This window comes from Balaenoptera musculus, chromosome 12 (assembly GCF_009873245.2).
Source record: "Balaenoptera musculus isolate JJ_BM4_2016_0621 chromosome 12, mBalMus1.pri.v3, whole genome shotgun sequence".
Lineage (NCBI taxonomy): Eukaryota > Metazoa > Chordata > Mammalia > Artiodactyla > Balaenopteridae > Balaenoptera > Balaenoptera musculus.
Window position 1 is genome coordinate 41198949 of NC_045796.1, and position 16157 is coordinate 41215105.

At 34.6% G+C, this 16157-nt stretch overlaps 1 long non-coding RNA gene across 3 annotated transcripts in view; it reads left to right on the forward strand.

The window, feature by feature from the left end:
* The first annotated feature begins 660 nt into the window (after window positions 1-660).
* The window catches only part of LOC118905081, a 296235-nt gene continuing 280738 nt past the window's right edge, over window positions 661-16157 (forward strand). For all 3 annotated transcript variants that reach the window (XR_005022156.1, XR_005022154.1, XR_005022157.1), the window contains exons 1-2: window positions 661-785; window positions 7181-7250. This is a non-coding gene — a long non-coding RNA (uncharacterized LOC118905081). The remainder of the gene's footprint in view (window positions 786-7180; window positions 7251-16157) is intronic.

The window sequence follows — 16157 nt, forward strand, 5'->3', positions numbered from 1 at the left end:
ATCTAATGGAACTATAAATTTGGAAATAATTTATAGATGAAATTTAAAAACACAATGCTAGCTGAGATCACGTATGGAGTGAGTACAGAGACTTGAGTTCATGTATACTCCAGCACTTAGATGTTAGGGAGATGAAGAGGGACTAGCAAAGGAGACTGAAGAGTGGCCATTGATACTGGTTATATCAAATTTTGCTGATAAATCAAGTAATAAGAGGACTGAGAATTGATCATTGGATTGAGCAACATGGAATTCTTTGGGGACATTGTCAGGAGCGGTGTTGGTAGAGTGGTAAGGTGAAAGTCTAATTGGGGCAAGTTCAAGAGAGAGTGGGAGGAGGTGGCAAATACTGATAAATATTTCAATAAGTTTTGCTGTAAAAGTGAGCAGAAAGGGTTGTAGCTAGATGGGGATGCAGGGTCAAGCATTTTTGTGTGCTTCTTTTTGTTTTTTTAAGATGATAAAAGTAATGTTTGTGGATAAGAAAAATGTAGTTGAAAAAAATAATTCATTTTGTGGGAAAAATAGGGGAAAGTTGCCAGAGTGATGTGACGTCATTCCTTTGGCAAAAGGAATGTAATCTAGTGCACAGTAGAGCGATTGGCTTTAGATAGGAGCACAACTGGTTCATCTAATAAGAGAGGTGAATGTAAGCAGACAGAGGCAGTTCTTGTGTCCAAGTGCTTGAATAGGACTCTTCTTGTTGCTTGTGTGTTTCAGTAAAATTGGAAGAAAATCATGGTCTGAGGTGAGGATGAAAGAAGAAGCGTTAGAACTTTGAGAAGGTAGGAAATATTAGTAGATTCATTACTACACTAAGGCCTACCTGAGGTTTGTGGTCATAAATTTATGCGCAACCTGGCTGCATAGAGCTCATATGCATCAAGTAGATAGTGAGTTGAGATTTAGCTTAGCATAGCCTTTAAAGTATATGCAAGGGATTTTAATGAAGAAACATGGAAGCTAGTCTGGATAATGTGTAAAATGGAGAAATGAGAGTGATGGAAGTTTATATAATCAATTTATTATAGGTCACAGAGGAGATTTTAAAAAGTTATTGGGATTATAGTACTAAAAGGACTAGGAAGAGACAGAAACTGAGGTACTTGAAAAAAGACTAAGGAAGGGATATAGATATTGTTAATGACAATGTCTAGACTACAACCTGGGAGTAGGACTGACTATGACATTTGTGTTTGCTTACTTTCTTGATGTTGTTCGTTTGTATCACAAATCATAATACTGAGCTCCAAACAGATTTTACCTTAAAAGTTATTATATTTTTTTCAAGAAGAAAAATCCTAATTTCACGTAGTACACAACAGATTGAAACATTTGCTTCTGTCCTCAAGCCATTTTGAGAATTAATCGAAGAACTAATATTGAGATAATCCTGTTCTTCTATTGTTTTACGAGCTGTTTATGCCCAGAAAGTAAGTGAAATGCCAAAGGTGTTTACATAATGAAACCTGAATTACTGAGTCCTACTTTGTAAGAGTTAAGTGGTATTAGTTCCAAATGAAACTATTAAAATCTTTTCTGGAATCATATCCAAGGCTGGGTCCTCTCTTTACTAACATACATTACTGCTTCAAATCAAAGTGGTTATTCATTTTTAGAAATTGTGTCTAAGCTATCATCTTTTGATGTTTTGCCACTTACCATTTCATCACACCAAGATTGAAGCCAATATTAAAAAATATTGTTTTCACAAAAATGTAATTAAGTATAACTTTAAAAATGTATAGTTTCATTTAATAGTTACTCATGTAAGGTTTTATGATCTTCATTTTCCAGATGGGCAAATGAAACTAGTGAGGTTAAGATACTTCAGAGCCAGAGTTAAAGAGGATATTAAATTCTCCTGAGTCTTGATTTAGTAATATGATATGCAAACTAGGATCTACCCACTGACTTACTCAAAGAGACCTTTTGAATGGATTCAGGCTATAGAAGCATTTGGACTAACCTGGAAATTAAATTTCATGCCTGTATTTCTTTCAAACCAGTAAAATGCTAAGATGATCTTGGAACTTCAATCTCAGTAATACTTCAGTTAAGACAGTTAATCAACTAGATATGTAATTAGCACCATGGGTAATATAATTTTACTAGGCCAAAGATGTCAAACATGAGAATGAAGAACTACATCCCACTAACTTTTCCTTTGTCCCTAGCAGAGAGAATTTCTCTCTTACTTACTCTTTCCTGCTGAACCTAACCTCAGCCTCAGAGTCCATCTCAAGGTTGCATTATAGACAGTGAATACTAGTAGATAAACATTGACACACAAGAAGAAACTATTTTCTATTCATGCTCTGAGAATTACACATTTGAAAGAATTAACACCCTCAGATACTCCCCTTATAACCAAAGAATAATATGAGTACTAACAATATCTTGGCTAATAAACATAAATCTGTGTTTAAATTAGAGAGGAAGTATTACCATTTATTAGGCATGAAGTGTGGGAAAAGCATAGGACATACAGTGTTAAATAAAATAAATAAAGCATCTTTCCTCAGGGGGGTCCATAGCTTTTTAAAGGATGTTGGGTGGGTAGGGGTTTGGACAGACATTAAACAATTACATAATGATTAAAAATTGTGATTATTTCCATGAAGAAGTATAGCATGCTATGAGAGTAAAACAGGGAAACAATTTATTTGGGTAGAGTTAGAGAAGGTCTTAACATGGAAGCGATAGTAAAACTGAGAACTTTAGAGTGAACAGGCATTAACCACGGCAAGACAGCAGTGTCTGTACTTTTATGTCTGTGTAGTTGGGTTTCATGGGGTTAGAAGCAGAGAGCATTCCTCCTCAGAGCCTCAGAAAGGAATATGTTTGCATGTTTCAGGAAAAAGAAAGATCAATGTAAGGAGAAACTCCAAGTAAAACAAAAGCATGTGCAAGAATACTATGGTCCACTTATGAAGCAAACTAAAATGTGACATAATTTTGAATCATTGATGGAGTATAATAGAAGATGCTCTATTTGATCTTTATGTTGCTTAAGTAGTATAGGTGAAAGGTGGACTGAAGTCCTTTGAATGATGTGAGGTGAGCAAGTAGAGATGGCTTATAGAAACAATTCTTTGCAAATAATTTAGCTAGAAATTTGTAGCAAGAAAAATTTTACTAAGCTTAACTAAAAAGGAGGATTTATAGAAGAATTTTATGGGCTCCTAAGGCTGGGATTTATGTCAGGAACAGACTGCAATGAGGGATTGGAGTTCTGTGTAGATCCCACCAATTACTCTGTATGTTCCTTGCACCACTACATTGAATACTCAATCTACCTCTGCTGTGCTCTTCTTCTTCATTTTTTTTGTGTGAGTGTGTGAACACCCTTTGAGTGAGACCACATCTCAATCCAGAAAACATATTCTTGCATTTTGAATACAAAGTCACACATCTTATTTTTTATTTTTTTATTCTTAGATGGTTTTTATATTATTTTTTAAACATCTTTATTGGAGTATAATTGCTTTACGATGGTGTGTTAGTTTCTGCTGTATAACGTAGTGAATCAGCTATACATATACATATATCCCCATATCTCCTTTCTCTTGCGTCTCTCTCCAACATCCCTATCCCAGCCCTCTAGGTGGACAAAAAGCACCGAGCTGATCTCCCTGTGCTATGTGGCTGCTTCCCACTAGCTATCTATTTTACATTAGGTAGTGTATATATGTCCATGCCACTCTCTCACTTTGTCCCAGCTTACCCTTCCCCCTCCCCATGTACTCAAGTCTATTATCTATGTGTGCGTCTTGATTCCAGTCCTGCCCCTAGGTTCTTCAGAACCACTTTTTTTTTAGATTCCATATATATGTGTTAGCATACAGTATTTGTTTTTCTCTTTCTGACTTACTTCACTCTGTATGACAGTCTCTAGGTCCATCCACCTCACTACAAATAACTCAATTTCCTTTCGTTTTATGGCTGAGTAATATTCCATTGTATATATGTGTCACATCTTCTTTATCCATTCATCTGTCAATGGACACTTAGATTGCTTCCATGTCCTGGCTATTGTAAATAGTGCTGCAGTGAACACTGTGGTACATGACTCGTTTTGAATTATGGTTTTCTCCGGGTATATGCCCAGTAGTGGGATTGCTGGGTCGTATGGTAGTTCTATTTTTAGTTTTTGAAGGAACCTCCATAATGTTCTCCATAGTGGCTGTATCAATTTACATTCCCACCAACAGTGCAGGAGGGTACCCTTTTCTCCACACGCTCTCCAGCATTTATTGTTTGTAGACTCTTTGATGATGGCCATTCTGACTGGTGTGAGGTGATACCTCATTGTAGTTTTGATTTGCATTTCTCTAATGATTACTGATGTTGAGCATCCTTTCATGTGTTTGTTGGCAATCTGTATATCTTCCTTGGAGAAATGTCTATTTAGGTCTTCTGCCCATTTTTGGATTGGGTTGTTTGGTTTTTTGATATTGAGCTTTATGAGCTGCTTGTATATTTTGGAGATTAAGCCTTTGTCAGTTGCTTCGTTTGCAAATATTTTCTCCCATTCTCAGGGTTATCTTTTCATCTTGTTTATGGTTTCCTTTGCTGTGCAAAAGCTTTTAAGTTTCATTAGGTCCCATTTGTTTATTTTTGTTTTTATTTCCCTTTCTCTAGGAGATGAGTCAGAAAGGATCTTGCTGTGATTTATGTCATAGAGTGTTCTGCCTATGTTTTCCTCTAAGAGTTTTATAGTGTCTGGCCTTACATTAAATAATCCATTTTGAGTTTATTTTTGTGTCTGGTGTTAGGGAGTGTTCTAATTTCATTCTTTTACATGTAGTTGTCCAGTTTTCCCAGCACCACTTACTGAAGAGGCTGTCTTTTCTCCATTGTATATCCTTGCCTCCTTTATCAAAGATAAAGTGACCATATGTGTGTGGGTTTATCTCTGGGCTTTCTATCCTGTTCCATTGATCTATATTTCTGTTTTTGTGGCAGTATCATTCTGTCTTGATTACTGTAGGTTTGTAGTATAGTCTGAAGTCAGGGAGCCTGATTCTTCCAGCTCCGTTTTTCTTTCTCAAGATTCCTTTGGCTCTTTGGGGTCTTTTGTGTTTCCATACAAATTGTGAAATTTTTTGTTCTAGTTCTGTGAAAAATACCATTGGTAGTTTGATAGGGATTGCATTGAATCTGTAGATTCCTTCGGGTAGTATAGTCATTTTCACAGTACTGATTCTTCCAATCCAAGAACATGGTATATCTCTCCATCTGTGTGTGTCATCTTTAATTTCTTTCATCAGTGTCTTATAGTTTTCTCCATACAGGTCTTTTTTCTCCTTAGGTAGTTTTATTCCCAGGTATTTTATTCTTTTTGTTGCAATGGTAAATGGGAGTGTTTCCTTAATTTCTCTTTCAGATTTTTCATCATTAGTGTATAGGAATGCAAGAGATTTCTGTACATTAATTTTGTATCCTGCTACTTTACCAAATTCATTGATTAGCTCTAGTAGTTTTCTGGTAGCATCTTTAGGATTCTCTTTGTATAGTACCATGTCATCTGCAAACAGTGACAGTTTTACTTCTTCTTTTAAAATGACATAATTACTCAAGGGTAAATTTTTCATTGAAAATATTCTTATGGACCTAAAATAGTGAAGGTATATTTATTCAAGCCAGTCATATAATATTCAGAAACTCAAAAGGTTATCAGTTATAACCATTTGGTTGATATCTAAATATGTTCAAATATGGAAGCCTAAGGCAAAATAGATTGAGGTACTTGTTGAAATCACAAGTTTAAGAGTTAGTTTTCATAGTCAAAATTACAGTTTCATTAAGTGGAATCTTTTCACTTGTCTTATTCTTTACCAAAGACATGTAGTTCTCAACATATATAATAATTAGATGAGAAAGTTGATATCAGCTGTGGTCACTCTAATAGCTCAATAACCTCAATTTGCATTGCTAGTAAGCCCTTTTTTTCTCTTCATGATGCTTGTTCCAAACTTATCAACTATTTTCAAAATTCTGACCCATTCTTTCCTGAACTCAGAAATAAAAACAGAAGTCTTTAGATGAATGTGCTCCTTACTTATTTTCCCAGCATCAAACTCAAACCTGCCTATGAAAAGAAAACAGTAAGAGGAATCTGTAACTGAAGGGAGATGTGGGCAAATAGAAAATTAAAAAAAAAAAAATTGGAGAAACTAGAATAATTTGAACATTCTAGTTCAAAACCAGTAGAACCAGTAAAAAAATAAAAGGATAATGAGGACTAGAAAGGAAAAATTGATAAGAGTATAGTCCTGGAGAAAGTAGGGGAGAATGATATCCACTGGCACATGTGAAAAGGTTAGTATTGGCTTGGGGAATGGACACTTCTTCTTTGTGTCAGGGGAAGAAGGATAATGAGGGTCCAGATATTACAGAACCCATATTTTCATTTTTCAGAGGTAGAGATAACATTAGATAACTTCTTCTGTAACAAATGATTATTCTGGGACTTCCCTGGCAGTCCAGTGGTTAAGACTCTGCGTTTCCTATGCAGTGGGCACCAGTTTGATCCCTTGTCAGGGAACTGAGATCCCACATGCAACAGGGTGCGGTCAAAAAAAAAAAAAAAATCAAGGTGAAGAGACAATATTGAATAAAATATTTTTTTAAATGATCATTCAATTTTATCTTGTTCATATTAACAATATAGAACTTTGATATTTTAACTGACAATATGAGCAGATCTAATTATTTTGCAGGGAAAAAAATATAGGCCCCATCTAAAGAGATTCCTGCAGCCTACTTCTATGTAGCTATAAACCTAGTCAAGAATTCAAGTGGACACTTAACTTTACACAATTAAAAATTATCTCTTACAATATAACTTTACTAGAGTATTCAAACACTTGGTATCTGACACATTTTCTTTCAAACAGTACACAGAATACTTGCACCTTAGGTTCTTAGTAGATAGTGAGGATGTTTCTATCATTAATCTACTGTCAAACTTTAGACAAACTGAGGCATCAACTTTTAATTGTTCTTGAATAATAAGGTTTTGAGATGTTTCATATCTAGATTCTCTCCCTATCCACTTAGTTTAGCCCTACCCCATAGAATTGCCTTTTTTGAAGTACTTTCTAATGTGTTCACTAAAACTAATATATACGCAATGCAATACTTCTCATTTCATTTTTCTTTTTTGTAAATTCAGTGAACCTATGCAAACTATTTTCTTACTTCTGCAACAGGAAGTTAGGACTCTTCTCCCTCATTTGCTACTGGTAAGTAACGTTTGCTCTTTTCACTCTTCCTAATAAGAGTTTCAGAATTTAGTTTTGAACTTAAATCTTATAGTTTTTCCTAAGCCAGCATTCCTTCAAGTTGTAATTTTTAGTCTTCTGTTGTTTTAAATAGTTTCCAGTTTGATGGTATGTAGACCATCACAGATGCTTTTAAGAAGGAGGTAGGTTACCAGTAAACTAATTAATTTTAAACAATAGTCAATGACTAACTTATAAATCTATTTTATTGAACTGATGTCTTGTTATTACTAGCATAAGATATTAAATTAAATTAAGTATTATCAATAACATGTTGAATAGTAAGACCGTATAAACAAATTGTAATTGGGGGTTTGTTTAAAATATAACTTCAAAGTCTAAGGCGTGTTTTGAAAAACTAATGAATGAATTGCTTATAACACTTTCAAAATAATCTGTTGCCATAATGTGATCAAAGACGCTTTTGTACTTGGGCAATAATTTATGTCCCCTTGAATCATCCAGAGAGAGGACATTGAAATCTTACTCATTTTAGCAACCTTATTTTACAACCTGACAAGCAGAGATGTAGTCAGTATTTGATTACAGTTTATACAACAAAAGATAACTTTTTGATATATTTTCAGTTCAGAGCCTCCTTTTGATTTGGTACTAAACGGTTATTCTGAATATTGATTAGGATGTACAATACATAGTTTTAGCTTATCTCTGGACTTAATTCTTGTAATGGCTCCATATTATAGTACCTAGCAAAGTGCCAGGCCCTTGCTCCTTCTCTACTACCTCCTGTTGATCCCTGATTGATTCATGTTCATGAACTCATGTCATGGAGAGTTTATGCAAAAGTGATCTGTATCTTGTTCTTCTTTATCTACTTTCTTAAAAAGATGATAACTGTCAATTTTTGAAGATGGAATAGAAAGAAAAGCAAGCTATTTGCTAACAACTTGGAGAAAAATTGTTTTAATCTTCATGTTAAACCAGGAGGTTCTTTTTAACAGAGGTGGTTTAAAAATTTTGAAAAGGTAAATAAAACATGAAGTAAGATTTGTTATTTATAGTGAATTGTACAGTAAAATCCTAATTCAAAAATATTTCTTAAACTTTATAGTTCAGTACAAAGCAGTATATATTTTATATATTGACTGAAGATCAAAAGCAAGTTAATATCAAAAGTGATAGCAGAATAATAAAAACTTGGTGGATTAGTTAATTGAATTTTCTCTTAACCTATGCTACTAATTTCCTAAGTTACAGTTACTAAATAAATAAATACCATAAGCTGCACTAAAAGTGTACTGATAGACTATACTACAAAGCTACAGTAATCAAGACAGTATGGTACTGCCACAAAAACAGAAATATAGATCAGTGACACAAGATAGAAAGCCCAGAGATAAACCCACACACATATGGTCACCTTATCTTTCATAAAGGAGTCAAGAATATACAATGGAGGAAAGACAGCCTCTTCAATAAGTGGTGCTGGGAAAACTGGACAACTACATGTAAAAGAATGAAATTAGAACACTCCCTAATACCATACACAAAAATAAACTCAAACTGGATTAAAGACCTCAATGTAAGGCCAGACACTATAAAACCCTTAGAGGAAAACATAGGCAGAACACTCTATGACATAAATCACAGCAAGATCCTTTCTGACTCACCTCCTAGAGAAAGGGAAATAAAAACAAAAATAAACAAATGGGACCTAATGAAACTTAAAAGCTTTTGCACAGCAAAGGAAACCATAAACAAGATGAAAAGACAACCCTCAGAATGGGAGAAAATATTTGCAAAAGAAGCAACTGACAAAGAATTAATCTCCAAAATATACAAGCAGTTCATAAAGCTCAATATCAAAAGAACAAACAACCTAATCCATAAATGGGCAGAAGACCTACATAGACATTTCTCCAAAGAAGATATACAGATTGCCAACAAACACGTGAAAGGATGCTCAACATCAGTAATCATTAGAGAAGTACAAATCAAAACTACAATGAGGTATCACCTCACACCAGTCAGAATGGCCATCATCAAAGAGTCTACAAACAATAAATGCTGGAGAGGGTGTGGAGAAAAGGGTACCCTCCTGTACTGTTGGTGGGAATGTAAATTGATACAGCCACTATGGAGAACATTATGGAGGTTCCTTCAAAAACTAAAAATAGAACTACCATACGACCCAGCAATCCCACTACTGGGCATATACCCGGAGAAAACCATAATTCAAAAAGAGTCATGTACCACAGTGTTCACTGCAGCACTATTTACAATAGCCAGGACATGGAAGCAATCTAAGTGTCCATTGACAGATGAATAGATAAAGAAGATGTGGCACATATATACAATGGACTATTACTCAGCCATAAAAAGAAACAAAATTGAGTTACTTGTAGTGAGGTGGATGGACCTAGAGTCGGTCATACAGAGTGAAGTAAGTCAGAAAGAGAAAAACAAATACCGTATGCTAACACATATATATGGAATCTAAAAAAAAAAAAAAAATGGTTCTGAAGAACCTAGGGGCAAAACAGGAATAAAGATGCAACATAGAGAATGAATTTGAGGACACGTGGAGGGGGAAGGGTAAGCTGGGACGAAGTGAGAGAGTGGCATTGACATATATAAACTACCAAGTGTAAAATAGATAGCTAGTGGGAAGCAGCCGCATAGCACAGGGAGATCAAGTCGGTGCTTTGTGTCCCCTTAGAGGGGTGGAATAGGGAGGGTGGGAGGGAGATGCAAGAGGGAGGGGACATGGGAATATATGTATATGTATAGCTGATTCTCTTTGTTATAAAGCAGAAACTAACACAACATTGTAAAGCAATTATACTCCAATAAAGATGTTTTTAAAAATGTACTGATAGATAAAATAATGGTTTTATTTTATAAGTATATTTGAATATTCATGAGACTCCATTTTATATACATGGAAGGAAGACATAGTTCATTTTTATGCATTTTGATCAACATTATAATTAAGTGGTTTCCTGTATTTTAGTAAAGAAATAATTAGACTTTGGAATTTGAACTAAAATACATGCTTAGTTTATGATTTAACTTATTATTATTTTTTAATCTATGTAAATTTTGGCCTATCTGACCAGTTAGGTTATTTACTTAAATGTGTTATCAATGAGTAGTTGATGAATCAGTTACTTTTGAAGCTAAGGCTCTTGGCTCTAGACTTGGCTTGTGGCCACAAACTGTACTTCAGTATTGGAGGGTACACAAATGTCTATGGTGAATAATAGTATGGAGTCATTTTTTCCACTAGAAAAAAAAAAAGAACTTAAATCAGATATCACTTGCTTTTCTTAAAAAAAAAAATGTATTGAATGCGTCCTATATGCGGGCACTTTGTAAACTGCCTCATTTAATACTCACAACAACCTTAAGTCCCATTTGCAGATGGGGAAACTAGGACTTAAAGATGGTTAAGTAGCTTTCTAAGGTTACATGACTATTAAAAATTGATGTTTGTAGAAAACAAACTTATGGTTACCAAAGGGGAAAGGGGGAGAGGTAAATTAGGAATTTGGGATTAACAGATACACACTACTGTATATAAAATATATAAACACCAAGGACCTACCATCTAGCACATGGAACTATATTCAGTATCTTTTAATAACCTATAATGGGAAAGAATTTGAAAAAGAATATATATATATAACTCATATATATATGTATAACTCATATATATGTATAACTGAATGAATTTGCTATACACTTGAAACATTGTAAATCAACTATACTCCACTTTTTTTTAAAAAGTGATGCTTGGGTTGGAATTTAGGTTCATTTGATTCTTCAGGGTATAGCCTTTTCTTTAAAGTATAACACCTTCCTCTTTTGTATATTAAGAAAAAAGCTATTCTTATATTGATGTTTGTGAAAGGTAATCAACCAGATTCCTTATGATGCCTCAAATCACAAACATGAACATATTTTAAAAGCTTTCACATGAATCACTTTTCCATTAGGAATCATTAGTCATTTTGTACATCCTTGTACCATAAAATCATCGCCTTTTCCATTTTGATTTCAGTTTTCTATCTTAATAGATGGACAGTTGTCCACTAGTTGGAACACTAAACCAGTTTTGCATCATTTTTTGCTTGTTTTTTTATATAGAGTAAGTGGTAAAATAATAAACAATGTCATTCAAAATTCTATTTTTAATTTACCTTAAACCTCTGATTTAGGATTAAGAATTAATTACCCCTCTCTCCTCAGTCTGTTTATAGCCTTCACAAGTACCAGCAATTGGTTTCTATTTGTTTAATTATTTATTTGGTGGGAGAGGGTGATTTTCTGCATATGAACATCAAACATGGGATTTACTCATGTAAACCTGAAGAACATGAAGCCACAGTAACTTTTGGCTTAGGTCAATGAGAGCCAAGACATGATAATTTGTGCCAAAGACAAACTGTAAGTTATTATGTCATGGACTTTGAAATCACTTATAAGTACTCAAAAGAGTAAATTTTAAAGCCCTGGCACCCAAGAATCTACTTTAGGATGAAACAAACTGCATGACAAACAGATGGCAGTCTAATTATTCAAATATACAATTTTTACATGTATTCACAAATAACTAATTATGTGACTGAACCTATTGAACTGCTTTGAAATCTAAGAAATTTTACAATTTTAAAATTTATTCAATTCAAATCAAGATTACAGAATGTTCTTTGAGGAAAGTACTACTATTCATGTCTAATTAATTCAATAACTAAATCAACTTTGATCTTTCTGTATAAATTTATGCTTTTCTTTTTGAGAATTTAAAAATTAAAATACACACACATAGGGCCCACTATGTGCTTTAATAATTAAAGCAGGGCTTTGTTACATCTTTATATATTTACAGGCAAACTATAGTTAATTTTAAAAATAAGAATGGCTTTCAGTTACTTTATTAAAGAAACAAATATGGTCTTATACATATATATCTTGAATATATTCATTTCTGTAATATTTGAGTGCAGGATAGTGTATCATGCTTGAGAATACTTATTAAATAGAGAAGTCCCTATAGTTGTGTGTGACAGTCATGGCTTTAGTCACCAACAGAGTGTACTAAAAAGTGTAGCAAAAACTTTATTTAACAAAATAAAACCATATAGCCACATTCACTGCTTCTGATTTATTACCATTATTTTTGACTTGGAATATCCCTCCCTCGACATGCTGTTTCATGCCTTGTGATTCAGAGTGCCCTTTTATAGCATGTTGTAGTACTTCAGAAAGGAGAAGGCCCCAGTTCCTAACACTGCCATAAATCAGAGAGTCTGTAGCTATGGCAATCCTTGCAAGGTCACCCAACCCTAGAGTCTCTGATTTTTTTTTTTTTTTCTTTTTGTTTTATCATTGAAGATGGGCTATTACAATTCCGTTCTGGAGGGCTTAGGTATAACAGTGGCTTGTAGGTCATTATCTTAAATGAAAGAGAGAAATTTTGCCTGTTTGGACTGTTTTCACTTTAGTCTTTGATATAATAATTTCCTTCATCTTCTCTTTTTAGTTTGGCTTTCCCTTGTATTCAAACATAACTTCCCACACCAGAAATGTTCCTTCTCTTTAGACACCTATTCTGTTTTCCTTACCAAGAGTGCCTTGCTCTCAATTAGCCTTAATCATTTTCTCTTACATGTAGGCTGATAACTTATAATATGTCCCTTTCTATGGACATTGTATTTTAATAAAGAATATAAATATAAAAACTCTAATGGTGACATTTCAGGCATCTTGGCAGATAGCTAAGGGGATAGTTTTTGCCATGAGCTTCTCATTGCTCTCATACCACACCAGATCAGAAATTGTGCAAATCTTTAAGCTTGTCTTGCTACAGTGTTTCTCAAGAGAAGACTATTCTAGTGTCACAGGTATTCCTGTTACTTTTCTCAGTCTGCAATATTATATGGATTTCCTCTGGGTCTATATTTCTTCATTTTGATGTGTGCAATGAACGTATTTTGTTGACACTTTTCTACTCATTCTTTTGTTCAATGCTCGGACTTTATCACTGCTCTTTGTAATTTCTCCCTTGCTTCTTCTATGAGAAGAGTGTGATTGATATACCTGTATTGATGCTTGGACACTACAGCAGAGTGACCATCATTTTATGTACAGAAAAGTTGGCCTATGTAAGCAAAACACACAGGTAAATAAAAAGGAAGTGTCACAAAATTCTGAAGCTAGTAGTCTTAATGGAAGGGTAAGCAAGAAATATTCTTAATAAATAGAAGACATTTCCTGAATATCAGCAAGCACTCAGATTTTTAAAAATAGAGAAACTAGGGCTTCCCTGGTGGCACAGTGGTTAAGAATCTGCCTACAATGCAGCGGACATGGATTCGAGCCCTGGTCCGGGAAGATCCCACATGCTGCAGAGCAGCCAAGCCCGTGTGCCACAACTACTGAACCTGTGCTCTAGAGCCCACGAGCCAGAACTACTGAGCCCCACGTACCACAACTACTGAAGCCCACGTGCCTAGAGCCCGTGCTCCACAACAAGAGAAGCCACCACAATGAGAAGCCCACACACTGCAAAGAAGGGTAGCCCCCACTCGCCGCAACCAGAGAAAGTCCATGCGCAGCAACAAAGACCCAACGCAGCCAAAAATAATAAATAAAATAAATTAAAAAAAAAAATAAAAAGTAAAAAGTAGAGAAACTACTCTGTATAAACTATAGAGATGGATACATACCATTATAAATTTGTCTAAACCATAAAATGTACAATACCAAGAGTGTGTCCTAATGGAAACTGTGGTCTTTGGATGATGATTTTGTATTAATATCAGTTCATCATCAATGTAGGTACGTTTGTTCAATTATGACAAATGTAGACTATTCAGGTAGAGGATGTTGATAATGAGGGATGCTATGCATGTGTAGGGGTAGGGAGCATATGGGAATTCTCTGTACCTTCCTCTCAATTTTGCTGTGAACCTAAAACGGCTCTAAAAAAATTTAGTCTACTAAAACATAAAATAAATGAAAATTAAAAATAGCATATATTAATGAATTGCATTAGTTCATTGTAAGAAAACAAGGGAGTTAACAAAAAATATATATATGAAGAAGATGTAAAGAACAATAACAGCTCGAATTATTGCATGTTCGTTTTATGCCAGACATTATGCTGAGGAACTTGAATGACTTACCTAATTAAATTCTCACAGTGACCCTGCAAGAAAGTATCATTATTATCCCCTTTCACACATGAGGAAACTGAGGTTAGGGATATTTAGTAATACACACAAAGTCACACAGCTGGGAAGAAGAGCCAGGATTTAAACCCAAGGCTGCTTGACTGCAAATGTCTAATCATTCATGCACTGATCCATCTATTCATGTTGTATATATTTTGTATTTATATTAGAGTGCAGGAAAGGACTGCTGACGATAGAAAATAATAGGAAGCAGATGGAGGTAGCAGAGTAGTTTCGTGTTTTGGTACGTGTGTATATTATTTGAACATTTTATAAATAGGGTAGATCATGTATTTCTTGCCTAATTAAGAAAGAAGGCAACATTGAATTTATAGAAAAAAATATGTGAAGGATAGGATTTTTTTCCTAAATTTATTAAAGTCACCTTCCATTAACCACTTATTTAGGACCAAAACAAAACCAAAACTAATTCTTTAAGGAGAGTTATAATACAGCTTGTTCTTAAATCAGGTTAAACCAAATCTCAGAGTTTTCTATTTGTGTCTTTCTTCCTTCTCTTCTTTTCTCTCCCCTCCCCTTCTCTCCCTTCCCCTCCCCCTCCCTCCCTCCCTCCCTCCCTCCCTCCCTTCCTTCCTTCCTTCCTTCCTTCCTTCCTTCCTTCCTTCTTCCTTTGTAATCCTGTAGAAGTCTATCACTCCAGTAAATGAAGAGATGGGGAGGGGGGAAACTAAAGGAAGAGATTATTGTATGGGTGGCAACCTGAAGGTCAGCTTCAGAAAGGATGACTCATTGATTCATTATGTACCTATAATCTCACTGATGATAGGAACAAGTTAACCTATACATTTAATGATTCTATCAGTCATTCCTGATAGAGACTAGATAAAAATACTAGATGAATAACTAAAAGGCCTTTATTACTAGTGCATTTGAATGGTTTTGTAGTGTCTCACACCATGTTTTATTTAGTTGCTGTTCATAATACGTGCATTTTGACTGACTAAAGGGCAGATGTTTTCTCATGCAGGTGTCCATTCATTTAGTTACTATTTTCAGACTATATTAGGAGCTTATGATACATCTTCACTTATTTCAACAACCTTGAATGATTGGTATTAAAATCTTATTTTATAGTTAAGGATGAGGCAAATAGTCAGTTATGGTAGCCTAAAGCTACAGTGAAAATGTCAGAGCCAGGATTCAAACCCAGGTTGGTCTCTCTCCATTTCTTTTCACTATAATATCCTGCTTCTTAATGTTCAGAACTATCTAGCTGCTTTATTATTTCTTTGGGTACCTGCTAAATATCCTTTAAAATCTGAGATTTTCCTTGGGAAAAAAAAAAAAAAATTATGGTTTTAGTGTCCATTGTGCTATGCCATGTTGCTTACATTGACCTAAAAAGTAGTTTTATAAACCTGATGGTGATTAAGTATCACCCAAGAGAACAATAGAAGCAGTCTAGGGCCTGTAGTTAGTCTGGCTTCATTCTTCTATAGGGAGAACAACTCAGATCAAGTGTGGTGTATTTTCATTCTATCGGAGTGAAAATAACCTGAGCATTGTGGAGTGCATGATAATAGAAGGAAATGTTAAGAGAGCTGTCAGCTTCTTTTAGTGAAACAGTAACAATAATGAAACAGTGCAAAAGGCCTCATACCTTTCAGGAAAGATAAACAAAGCCACACACCATTCTTGAAAATGTGAA